We start from the raw sequence: 11,432 nt of genomic DNA, 5'->3' as shown, positions 1-11,432 counted from the left end.
TAGTTAGGTTAGGTTAGGTTAGGTTAGGTCAGGTCATTGTATTTAATAATTTTTAAATTTTTTTTACTCTCAGGCAAGGTTAGGTTAGGTTAGGTTAGGTTAGGTAAGGTTAGGTTAGGTTAGGTTAGGTTAGGTTAGGTTAGGTTAGGTTAGGTCAGGTCATTGTATTTAATAATTTTTAAATTTTTTTTACTCTCAGGCAAGGTTAGGTTAGGTTAGGTTAGGTTAGGTAAGGTTAGGTTAGGTTAGGTTAGGTTAGGTTAGGTTAGGTCAGGTCATTGTATTTAATAATTTTTAAATTTTTTTTACTCTCAGGCAAGGTTAGGTTAGGTTAGGTTAGGTTAGGTAAGGTTAGGTTAGGTTAGGTTAGGTTAGGTTAGGTTAGGTTAGGTTAGGTTAGGTTAGGTTAGGTTAGGTTAGGTTAGGTTAGGTTAGGTTAGGTTAGGTTAGGTTAGGTTAGGTTAGGTTAGGTTAGGTTAGGTTAGGTTAGGTTAGGTTAGGTTAGGTTAGGTTAGGTTAGGTTAGGTTAGGTTAGGTTAGGTTAGGTTATGTTAGGTTAGGTTAGGTTAGGTTAGGTTAGGTTAGGTAAGGTCATTGTATTTAATTATTTAAAAAAATTTCCCCTCTCAGGCAATATTAGGTTAGGTTAGGTTAGGTTAGGTTAGGTTAGGTTAGGTTAGGTTAGGTCAGGTCATTGTATTTAATAATTTTTAAATTTTTTTTTACTTTTAGGCAAGGTTAGGTTAAGTTAGGTTAGGTTAGGTCATTGTATTTGATTATTTAAAAAAAATTCCCCTCTCAGGCAATATTAGGTTAGGTTAGGTTAGGTTAGGTTAGGTTAGGTTAGGTTAGGTTAGGTTAGGTTAGGTTAGGTTAGGTTAGGTTAGGTTAGGTTAGGTTAGGTTAGGTTAGGTTAGGTTAGGTTAGGTTAGGTTAGGTTAGGTTAGGTTAGGTTAGGTTAGGTTAGGTTAGGTTAGGTTAGGTTAGGTTAAGTTAGGTTAGGTTAGGTTAGGTTAGGTTAGGTTAGGTTAGGTTAGGTTAGTTTAGGTTAGGTTAGGTTAGTTAGGTTAGGTTAGGTTAGGTTAGGTTAGGTTAGGTTAGGTTAGGTAGGTTAGGTTAGGTTAGGTTAGGTTAGGTTAGGTTAGGTTAGGTTAGGTTAGGTTAGGTTAGGTTAGGTTAGGTTAGGTTAGGTTAGGTTAGGTTAGGTTAGGTTAGGTTATGTTAGGTTAGGTTAGGTTAGGTTAGGTTAGGTTAGGTAAGGTCATTGTATTTAATTATTTAAAAAAATTTCCCCTCTCAGGCAATATTAGGTTAGGTTAGGTTAGGTTAGGTTAGGTTAGTTAGGTTAGGTTAGGTCAGGTCATTGTATTTAATAATTTTTAAATTTTTTTTTACTTTTAGGCAAGGTTAGGTTAAGTTAGGTTAGGTTAGGTCATTGTATTTGATTATTTAAAAAAAATTCCCCTCTCAGGCAATATTAGGTTAGGTTAGGTTAGGTTAGGTTAGGTTAGGTTAGGTTAGGTTAGGTTAGGTTAGGTTAGGTTAGGTTAGGTTAGGTTAGGTTAGGTTAGGTTAGGTTAGGTTAGGTTAGGTTAGGTTAGGTTAGGTTAGGTTAGGTTAGGTTAGGTTAGGTTAGGTTAGGTAGGTTAGGTTAGGTTAGGTTAGGTTAGGTTAGGTTAGGTTAGGTTAGGTTAGGTTAGGTTAGGTTAGGTTAGGTTAGGTTAGGTTAGGTTAGGTTAGGTTAGGTTAGGTTAGGTTAGGTTAGGTTATGTTAGGTTAGGTTAGGTTAGGTTAGGTTAGGTTAGGTAAGGTCATTGTATTTAATTATTTAAAAAAAATTTCCCCTCTCAGGCAATATTAGGTTAGGTTAGGTTAGGTTAGGTTAGGTTAGGTTAGGTTAGGTTAGGTCAGGTCATTGTATTTAATAATTTTTAAATTTTTTTTTACTTTTAGGCAAGGTTAGGTTAAGTTAGGTTAGGTTAGGTCATTGTATTTGATTATTTAAAAAAAATTCCCCTCTCAGGCAATATTAGGTTAGGTTAGGTTAGTTTAGGTTAGGTAAGGTCATTGTATTTAATTATTTAAAAAAATTTCCCCTCTCAGGCAATATTAGGTTAGGTTAGGTTAGGTTAGGTTAGGTTAGGTTAGGTTAGGTTAGGTTAGGTCAAGTCATTGTATTTAATAATTTTTAAATTTTTTTTACTCTCAGGCAAGGTTAGGTTAGGTTAGGTTAGGTTAGGTAAGGTTAGGTTAGGTTAGGTTAGGTTAGGTTAGGTTAGGTTAGGTTAGGTTAGGTTAGGTTAGGTTAGGTTAGGTTAGGTTAGGTTAGGTTAGGTTAGGTTAGGTTAGGTTAGGTTAGGTTAGGTTAGGTTAGGTTAGGTTAGGTTAGGTTAGGTTAGGTTAGGTTAGGTTAGGTTAGGTAGGTTTAGGTTAGGTTAGGTTAGGTTAGGTTAGGTTAGGTTAGGTTAGGTTAGGTTAGGTTAGGTTAGGTTAGGTTAGGTTAGGTGTAGGTTAGGTTAGGTTAGGTTAGGTTAGGTTAGGTTAGGTTAGGTTAGGTTAGGTTAGGTTAGGTTAGGTTGGGTTAGGTTAGGTTAGGTTAGGTTAGGTTATGTTAGGTTAGGTCATTGTATTTAATTTTTTAAAAATTTTCCTCTCTCAGGCAAGGTTAGGTTAGGTTAGGTTACATTTGGTCATTGTATTTAATTATTTTCAAATTTTTCCTCTCTCAGGCAAGGTTAGGTTAGGTTAGGTTATGTAAGGTTAGGTCATTGTATTTAATTTTTTTAAATTTTTCCTCTCTTAGGCAAGGTTAGGTCAGGTTAGGTTAGGTTATGTTAGGTTAGGTTAGGTTAGGTTAGGTTAGGTTAGGTTAGGTTAGGTTAGGTTAGGTTAGGTTAGGTTAGGTTAGGTTAGGTTAGGTTGGTTAGGTTAGGTTAGGTTAGGTTAGGTTATGTTAGGTTAGGTCATTGTATTTAATTTTTTAAAAATTTTCCTCTCTCAGGCAAGGTTAGGTTAGGTTAGGTTACATTAGGTCATTGTATTTAATTATTTTCAAATTTTTTCCCTCTCAGGCAAGGTTAGGTTAGGTTAGGTTAGGTTATGTAAGGTTAGGTTATTGTATTTAATTTTTTTAAATTTTTCCTCTCTCAGGCAATGTTAGGTTAGGTTAGGTTTGTTTAGGTTAGGTTAGGTCATTGTATTTAATTATTTTGAAATTTTCCCCTCTCAGGCAAGGTTAGGTTAGGTTAGGTTAGGTTAGGTTAGGTTAGGTTATGTTAGGTTGGGTTTGGTTAGGTCAGGTTAGGTCATTGGTTTTTTTTAATTAATTTTAAATATTAGTTCTCTGAGGTAAGTCAGTTCAAGTCCACAATAGTGTAAATTTTTTTTAAAAAAATTTTAATTTTAAATATTTTATATAAAAAAATTATTTTATCAATAAAAAAAAGTGTGGGATGAATGGTGTATATTATTATAAATATTTTATTGCCATATGTGAGTATGAGGATTATCATGTGGATAATATCTTAAGAAGCACCCCATTTAAATTATGTTAAATAAAATAATTTTTTTATATATACTAATATTAATTTATATTTATTAATTAATCTTAAAATATTTTTAATTCAAATTTATTTTCTATTTTGAAATTTTGTTTTCCATAGAAACAGTGTTTTTTTTTTTTTAACTTTTTTTTTTTTTTTAATATATTCAGTAAAAATATATTAGCTTGGATCAGTAATGACGTATTTTCCTTCCGAGAAGCTGTGGCAGAAGCAGCAGCCACGTCCACACAGAAGTTCTTGAGAAATAGCAATTTTGCTCTATTCGTGGTTGTTTTCGTTCGTGGTTGTTTGCCGTGCGGGGGCGAATCGGGAAATCAAGCAAATAGCTGGAGACATTCTCCCGGCGATCGAGGCCTCGGCGGCCGGGAAAAACGCGCGCGTTTGGGCGTTGCGCGCACCCATGGCAAGGCCCATTTTGGGTTATATAGGGGGTAGTGGTGTCCCGAGGGGAAAAAATTAACATGTTAAATACAGCTTCCAGGCAATAGAGAAATGTCTCGGCGACGGAAGGCACCACTACCCGGCATATTTCCGCCCCTCGGACTCCGTGCGCCAGCCTGTAATAGCGAATCGGGACTTAGAAAAAATTCGAGCAGAGAGAGCCAGAAAATTCTCCCGGCGATGGAGGCCTCCGCGGCCGAGGAAATTGTCATTGGTGATTTTGCATGTTAAATTAACATGTGTATTAACACAGGCTTGGAGAAGCAAGCCTGCGGGACTCTGCAATACATTGAGCGGGGAGCCAGAAAATTCTGGCGGCGACCGAGGCCTCCGCGGCCGGGAGAACTCTCGGCGCTCGGGCTCCGCGTGTACCCGCGGCAAGGTCCATTTTGGGTTATATAGGGGGTAGTGGTGTCCCGAGGGGTAAAAATTAACATGTTAAATACAGCTTCCAGGCAATAGAGAAATGTCTCGGCGACGGAAGGCACCACTACCCGGCGAATTCCCGCCCCTCGGAATCCGTGCGCCAGCCTATAATAGCGAATCGGGACTTAGAAAAAATTCGAGCAGGGAGCCAGAAAATTCTGGCGGTGACCGAGACCTCCGCGGCCGAGGAAATGGTCATCGGTGATTTTACATGTTAAATTAACATGTGTATTAACACTGGCTGGGAGAAGCAAGCCTGCGGGACTCTGCAATATATTGAGCGGGGAGCCAGAAAATTCTGGCGGCGACCGAGGCCTCCGCGGCCGGGATAATAATCCTTGGTAATTTTACATGTTAAATTAACATGTGTATTAACACATGCTGGGAGAAGCAGGCATTCTGGACTTTGAAAAATTTCGAGCAGGGGCCGGAGAAATTCTCCCGGCGACCGAGGCCTCCGCGGCCGGGAGAACTCTCGGCGCTCGGGCTCCGCGTCTACCCATGGGGAGCGGGCAGCCAGAAAATTCTGGCGGCGACCGAGGCCTCCGCGGCCGAGGAAAAGGTCATTGGTAATATTACATGTTAAATTAACATGTGTATTAACACATGCTGGGAGAAGCAGGCATTCTGGACTTTGAAAAATTTCGAGCAGGGGCCGCAGAAATTCTCTCCGGCGACCGAGGCCTCCGCGGCCGGGAGAACTCTCGGCGCTCGGGCTCCGCGTCTACCCATGGGGAGCGGGCAGCCAGAAAATTCTGGCGGCGACCGAGGCCTCCGCGGCCGAGGAAATGGTCCTTGGTGATTTTACATGTTAAATTAACATGTGTATTAACACAGGCTGGGAGATGCAGGCATTCTGGTCTTAGAAAAATTTCGAACAGGGGCCGGAGAAATTCTCCCGGCGGCCGAGGCCTCCGCGGCCGGAAGAACTCTCGAAAACCACCTCGTTCGTGGTTGTTTGCCGTGCGGGGCGAATCGGGAAATCTAGCAAATAGCTGAAGACATTCTCCCGGCGATGGAGGCCTCGGCGGCCGGGAAAAAACGCCCGCGCTCGGGCGTTGCGCGCCCCCTTGGCAAGGCCCATTTTGGGTTATATAGGGGGTAGTGGTGTCCCGAGGGGAAAAAATTAACATGTTAAATACTGCTCCCAGGCAATTGTAAAATGTCTCGGCGACGGAAGGCACCACTACCCGGCATATTTACGCCCCTCGGACTCCGTGCGCCAGCCTGTAATAGCGAATCGGGACTTAGAAAAAAAATTCGAGCAGGGAGCCAGAACATTTTCCCGGCGATCGAGGCCTCCGCGGCCGAGGAATTTGTCATTGGTGATTTTGCATGTTACATTAACATGTGTATTAACACAGGCTTGGAGAAGCAAGCCTGCGGGACTCTGCAATACATTGAGCGGGCAGCCAGAAAATTCTGGCGGCGACCGAGGCCTCCGCGGCCGGGGAAATAATCCTCTGTAATTTTACATGTTAAATTAACATGTGTATTAACACAGGCTTGGAGAAGCAAGCCTGCGGGACTCTGCAATACATTGAGCGGGGAGCCAGAAATTTCTGGCGGCGACCGAGGCCTCTGCGGCCGGGATAATAATCCTTGTTAATTTTACATGTTAAATTAACATGTGTATTAACACAGGCTGGGAGAACTAGGCATTCTGGACTTTGAAAAATTTCGAGCAGGGGCCGGAGAAATTCTCCCGGCGACCGAGGCCTCCGCGGCCGGGAGAACTCTCGGCGCTCGGGCTCCGCGTCTACCCATGGGGAGCGGGCAGCCAGAAAATTCTGGCGGCGACCGAGGCCTCCGCGGCCGAGGAAAAGGTCATTGGTAATATTACATGTTAAATTAACATGTGTATTAACACATGCTGGGAGAAGCAGGCATTCTGGACTTTGAAAAATTTCGAGCAGGGGCCGGAGAAATTCTCCCGGCGACCGAGGCCTCCGCGGCCGGGAGAACTCTCGGCGCTCGGGCTCCGCGTCTACCCATGGGGAGCGGGCAGCCAGAAAATTCTGGCGGCGACCGAGGCCTCCGCGGCCGAGGAAATGGTCCTTGGTAATTTTACATGTTAAATTAACATGTGTATTAACACAGGCTGGGAGAAGCAGGCATTCTGGACTTTGGAAAATTTCGAGCAGGGGCCGGAGAAATTCTCCCGGCGACCGAGGCCTCTGCGGCCGGGAGAACTCTCGGCGCTCGGGCTCCGGGTGTACCCGCGGCAAGGCCCATTTTGTGTTATATAGGGGGTAGTGGTGTCCCGAGGGGGAAAAAATTAACATGTTAAATACTGCTTCCAGGCAATTGTAAAATGTCTCGGCGACGGAAGGCACCACTACCCGGCATATTTCCGCCCCTCGGACTCCGTGCGCCAGCCTGTAATAGCGAATCGGGACTTAGAAAAAATTCGAGCAGAGAGCCAGAAAATTCTCCCGGCGATGGAGGCCTCCGCGGCCGAGGAAATTGTCATTGGTGATTTTGCATGTTAAATTAACATGTGTATTAACACAGGCTTGGAGAAGCAAGCCTGCGGGACTCTGCAATACATTGAGCGGGGAGCCAGAAAATTCTGGCGGCGACCGAGGCCTCCGCGGCCGGGAGAACTCTCGGCGCTCGGGCTCCGCGTCTACACATGGGGAGCGGGCAGCCAGAAAATTCTGGCGGCGACCGAGGCCTCCGCGGCCGAGGAAATGGTCCTTGGTGATTTTACATGTTAAATTAACATGTGTATTAACACAGGCTGGGAGAAGCAAGCCTGCGGGTCGCTGCAATATATTGAGCGGGGAGCCAGAAATTTCTGGCGGCGACCGAGGCCTCCGCGGCCGGGGAAATAATCCTCGGTAATTTTACATGTTAAATTAACATGTGTATTAACACAGGCTTGGAGAAGCAAGCCTGCGGGACTCTGCAATACATTGAGCGGGGAGCCAGAAATTTCTGGCGGCGACCGAGGCCTCTGCGGCCGGGATAATAATCCTTGGTAATTTTACATGTTAAATTAACATGTGTATTAACACAGGCTGGGAGAACTAGGCATTCTGGACTTTGAAAAATTTCGAGCAGGGGCCGGAGAAATTCTCCCGGCGACCGAGGCCTCCGCGGCCGGGAGAACTCTCGGCGCTCGGGCAGCGCGTCTACCCATGGGGAGCGGGCAGCCAGAAAATTCTGGCGGCGACCGAGGCCTCCGCGGCCGAGGAAAAAGGTCATTGGTAATATTACATGTTAAATTAACATGTGTATTAACACATGCTGGGAGAAGCAGGCATTCTGGACTTTGAAAAATTTCGAGCAGGGGCCGGAGAAATTCTCCCGGCGACCGAGGCCTCCGCGGCCGGGAGAACTCTCGGCGCTCGGGCTCCGCGTCTACCAATGGGGAGCGGGCAGCCAGAAAATTCTGGCGGCGACCGAGGCCTCCGCGGCCGAGGAAATGGTCCTTGTTGATTTTACATGTTAAATTAACATGTGTATTAACACAGGCTGGGAGAAGCAAGCCTGCGGGACTCTGCAATACATTGAGCGGGGAGCCAGAAAATTCTGGCGGCGACCGAGGCCTCCGCGGCCGAGGAAATGGTCCTCAATGATTTTACATGTTAAATTATCATGTGTATTAACACAGGCTGGGAGAAGCAAGCCTGCGGGACTCTGCAATACATTGAGCGGGGAGCCAGAAAATTCTGGCGGCGACCGAGGCCTCCGCGGCCGGGGAAATAATCCTCGGTAATTTTACATGTTAAATTAACATGTGTATTAACACAGGCTGGGAGAAGCAGGCATTCTGGACTTTGAAAAATTTCGAGCAGGGGCCGGAGAAATTCTCCCGGCGACCGAGGCCTCCGCGGCCGGGAGAACTTCGGCGCTCGGGCTCCGCGTGTACCCGCCGCAAGGCCCATTTTGGGTTATATAGGGGGTAGTGGTGTCTCTGGAGGGAAAAAATACACGGTAAATATTGCAGCCAGAGCCTATGGCAATCTGTTGGCGACCGAGGCCTCCACACGCCGGCAAATTTTCGGCTCTCGGACTGTGTGTATTCCACTGGAGACAGGCCTGCGGGACTCTGTAATATATTGAGCCGGGAGCCAGAAAATTCTGGCGGCGACCGAGGCCTCCGCGGCCGGGGAAATAATCCTCGGTAATTTTACATGTTAAATTAACATGTGTATTAACACAGGCTGGGAGAAGCAAGCCTGCGGGTCGCTGCAATATATTGAGCGGGGAGCCAGAAAATTCTGGCGGCGACCGAGGCCTCCGCGGCCGGGGAAATAATCCTCGGTAATTTTACATGTTAAATTAACATGTGTATTAACACAGGCTTGGAGAAGCAAGCCTGCGGGACTCTGCAATACATTGAGCGGGGAGCCAGAAAATTCTGGCGGCGACCGCGGCCTCTGCGGCCAGGGAAATAATCCTCGGTAATTTTACATGTTAAATAACCATGTGTATTAACACAGGCTGGGAGAAGCAAGCATGCGGGACTCTGCAATATATTGAGCAGGGAGCCAGAAAATTCTGGCTGCGACCGAGGCCTCTGCGGCCGAGGAAATGGTCATTGGTAATTTTACATGTTAAATTAACATGTGTTTTAACACAGGCTGGGAGATGCAGGCATTCTGGACTTAGAAAAATTTCGAGCAGGGGCCCGAGAAATTCTCCCGGCGACCGAGGCCTCTGCGGCCGGGAGAACTCTCGAAAACCACCTCGTTCGTGGTTGTTTGCCGTGCGGGGCGAATCGGGAAATCTAGCAAATAGCTGAAGACATTCTCCCGGCGATGGAGGCCTCGGCGGCCGGGAAAAACGCCCGCGCTCGGGCGTTGCGCGCCCCCTTGGCAAGGCCCATTTTGGGTTATATAGGGGGTAGTGGTGTCCCGAGGGGAAAAAATTAACATGTTAAATACTGCTCCCAGGCAATTGTAAAATGTCTCGGCGACGGAAGGCACCACTACCCGGCATATTTACGCCCCTCGGACTCCGTGCGCCAGCCTGTAATAGCGAATCGGGACTTAGAAAAAAATTCGAGCAGGGAGCCAGAACATTTTCCCGGCGATCGAGGCCTCCGCGGCCGAGGAATTTGTCATTGGTGATTTTGCATGTTAAATTAACATGTGTATTAACACAGGCTTGGAGAAGCAAGCCTGCGGGACTCTGCAATACATTGAGCGGGCAGCCAGAAAATTCTGGCGGCGACCGTGGCCTCCGCGGCCGGGAAATAATCCTCTGTAATTTTACATGTTAAATTAACATGTGTATTAACACAGGCTTGGAGAAGCAAGCCTGCGGGACTCTGCAATACATTGAGCGGGGAGCCAGAAATTTCTGGCGGCGACCGAGGCCTCTGCGGCCGGGATAATAATCCTTGGTAATTTTACATGTTAAATTAACATGTGTATTAACACAGGCTGGGAGAACTAGGCATTCTGGACTTTGAAAAATTTCGAGCAGGGGCCGGAGAAATTCTCCCGGCGACCGAGGCCTCCGCGGCCGGGAGAACTCTCGGCGCTCGGGCTCCGCGTCTACCCATGGGGAGCGGGCAGCCAGAAAATTCTGGCGGCGACCGAGGCCTCCGCGGCCGAGGAAAAGGTCATTGGTAATATTACATGTTAAATTAACATGTGTATTAACACATGCTGGGAGAAGCAGGCATTCTGGACTTTGAAAAATTTCGAGCAGGGGCCGGAGAAATTCTCCCGGCGACCGAGGCCTCCGCGGCCGGGAGAACTCTCGGCGCTCGGGCTCCGCGTCTACCCTTGGGGAGCGGGCAGCCAGAAAATTCTGGCGGCGACCGAGGCCTCCGCGGCCGAGGAAATGGTCCTTGGTGATTTTACATGTTAAATTAACATGTGTATTAACACAGGCTGGGAGAAGCAGGCATTCTGGACTTTGGAAAATTTCGAGCAGGGGCCGGAGAAAATCTCCCGGCGACCGAGGCCTCTGCGGCCGGGAGAACTCTCGGCGCTCGGGCTCCGGGTGTACCCGCGGCAAGGCCCATTTTGTGTTATATAGGGGGTAGTGGTGTCCCGAGGGGGAAAAAATTAACATGTTAAATACTGCTTCCAGGCAATAGGAAAATGTCTCGGCGACGGAACACACCACTACCCGGCGAATTCCCGCCCCTCGGACTCCGTGCGCCAGCTAGTAAGAGCGAATCGGGACTTGGAAAAAATTTTATCGGGGAGCCAGAAAATTCTCCCGGCGATCAAGGCAATCACCGCCGGGAGAATTTTTTCTAGCTAACCGATTGAAATTTTCAAAGTACCAATTGCCTCGAAAACAACCACGAACGTAAAACAACCACGAACGGAAAACAACCACGAACGACAACAACCACGAACGACAACAACCACGAACGACAACAACCACGAACGGAAAACAACCCCGAACGACAACAACCACGAACGCACAACAACCACGAATGAAAACAACCACGAACAGTAAACAACCACGAACGAAAACAACCACGAACGAAAACCACCTCGTTCGTGGTTGTTCGCCTTGTGGGGCGAATCGGGACATCATGCAAATAGCTGGAGACATTCTCCCGGCGATCGAGGCCTCGGCGCCCGGGAAAAATGCCCGCGCTCGGGCGTTGTGGGCACCCATTGCATGGCCCATTTTGGGTTATATAGGGGGTAGTGGTGTCCCGAGGGGGAAAAAATTAACATGTTAAATACTGCTCCCAGGCAATTGTAAAATGTCTCGGCGACGGAAGGCACCACTACCCGGCAATATTTCCGCCCCTCGGACTCCGTGCGCCAGCCTGTAATAGCGAATCGGGACTTAGAAAAAATTCGAGCAGAGAGCCAGAAAATTCTCCCGGCGATGGAGGCCTCCGCGGCCGAGGAAATTGTCATTGGTGATTTTGCATGTTAAATTAACATGTGTATTAACACAGGCTTGGAGAAGCAAGCCTGCGGGACTCTGCAATACATTGAGCGGGGAGCCAGAAAATTCTGGCGGCGACCGAGGCCTCCGCGGCCGGGAGAACTCTCGGCGCTCGGGCTCCGC

This window comes from Bacillus rossius, unplaced genomic scaffold (genome assembly GCF_032445375.1).
Source record: "Bacillus rossius redtenbacheri isolate Brsri unplaced genomic scaffold, Brsri_v3 Brsri_v3_scf443, whole genome shotgun sequence".
In the NCBI taxonomy this organism is placed as follows: domain Eukaryota; kingdom Metazoa; phylum Arthropoda; class Insecta; order Phasmatodea; family Bacillidae; genus Bacillus; species Bacillus rossius.
The sequence above is the reverse complement of the archived record's forward strand: the minus strand, read 5'-3'. Positions refer to the sequence as shown.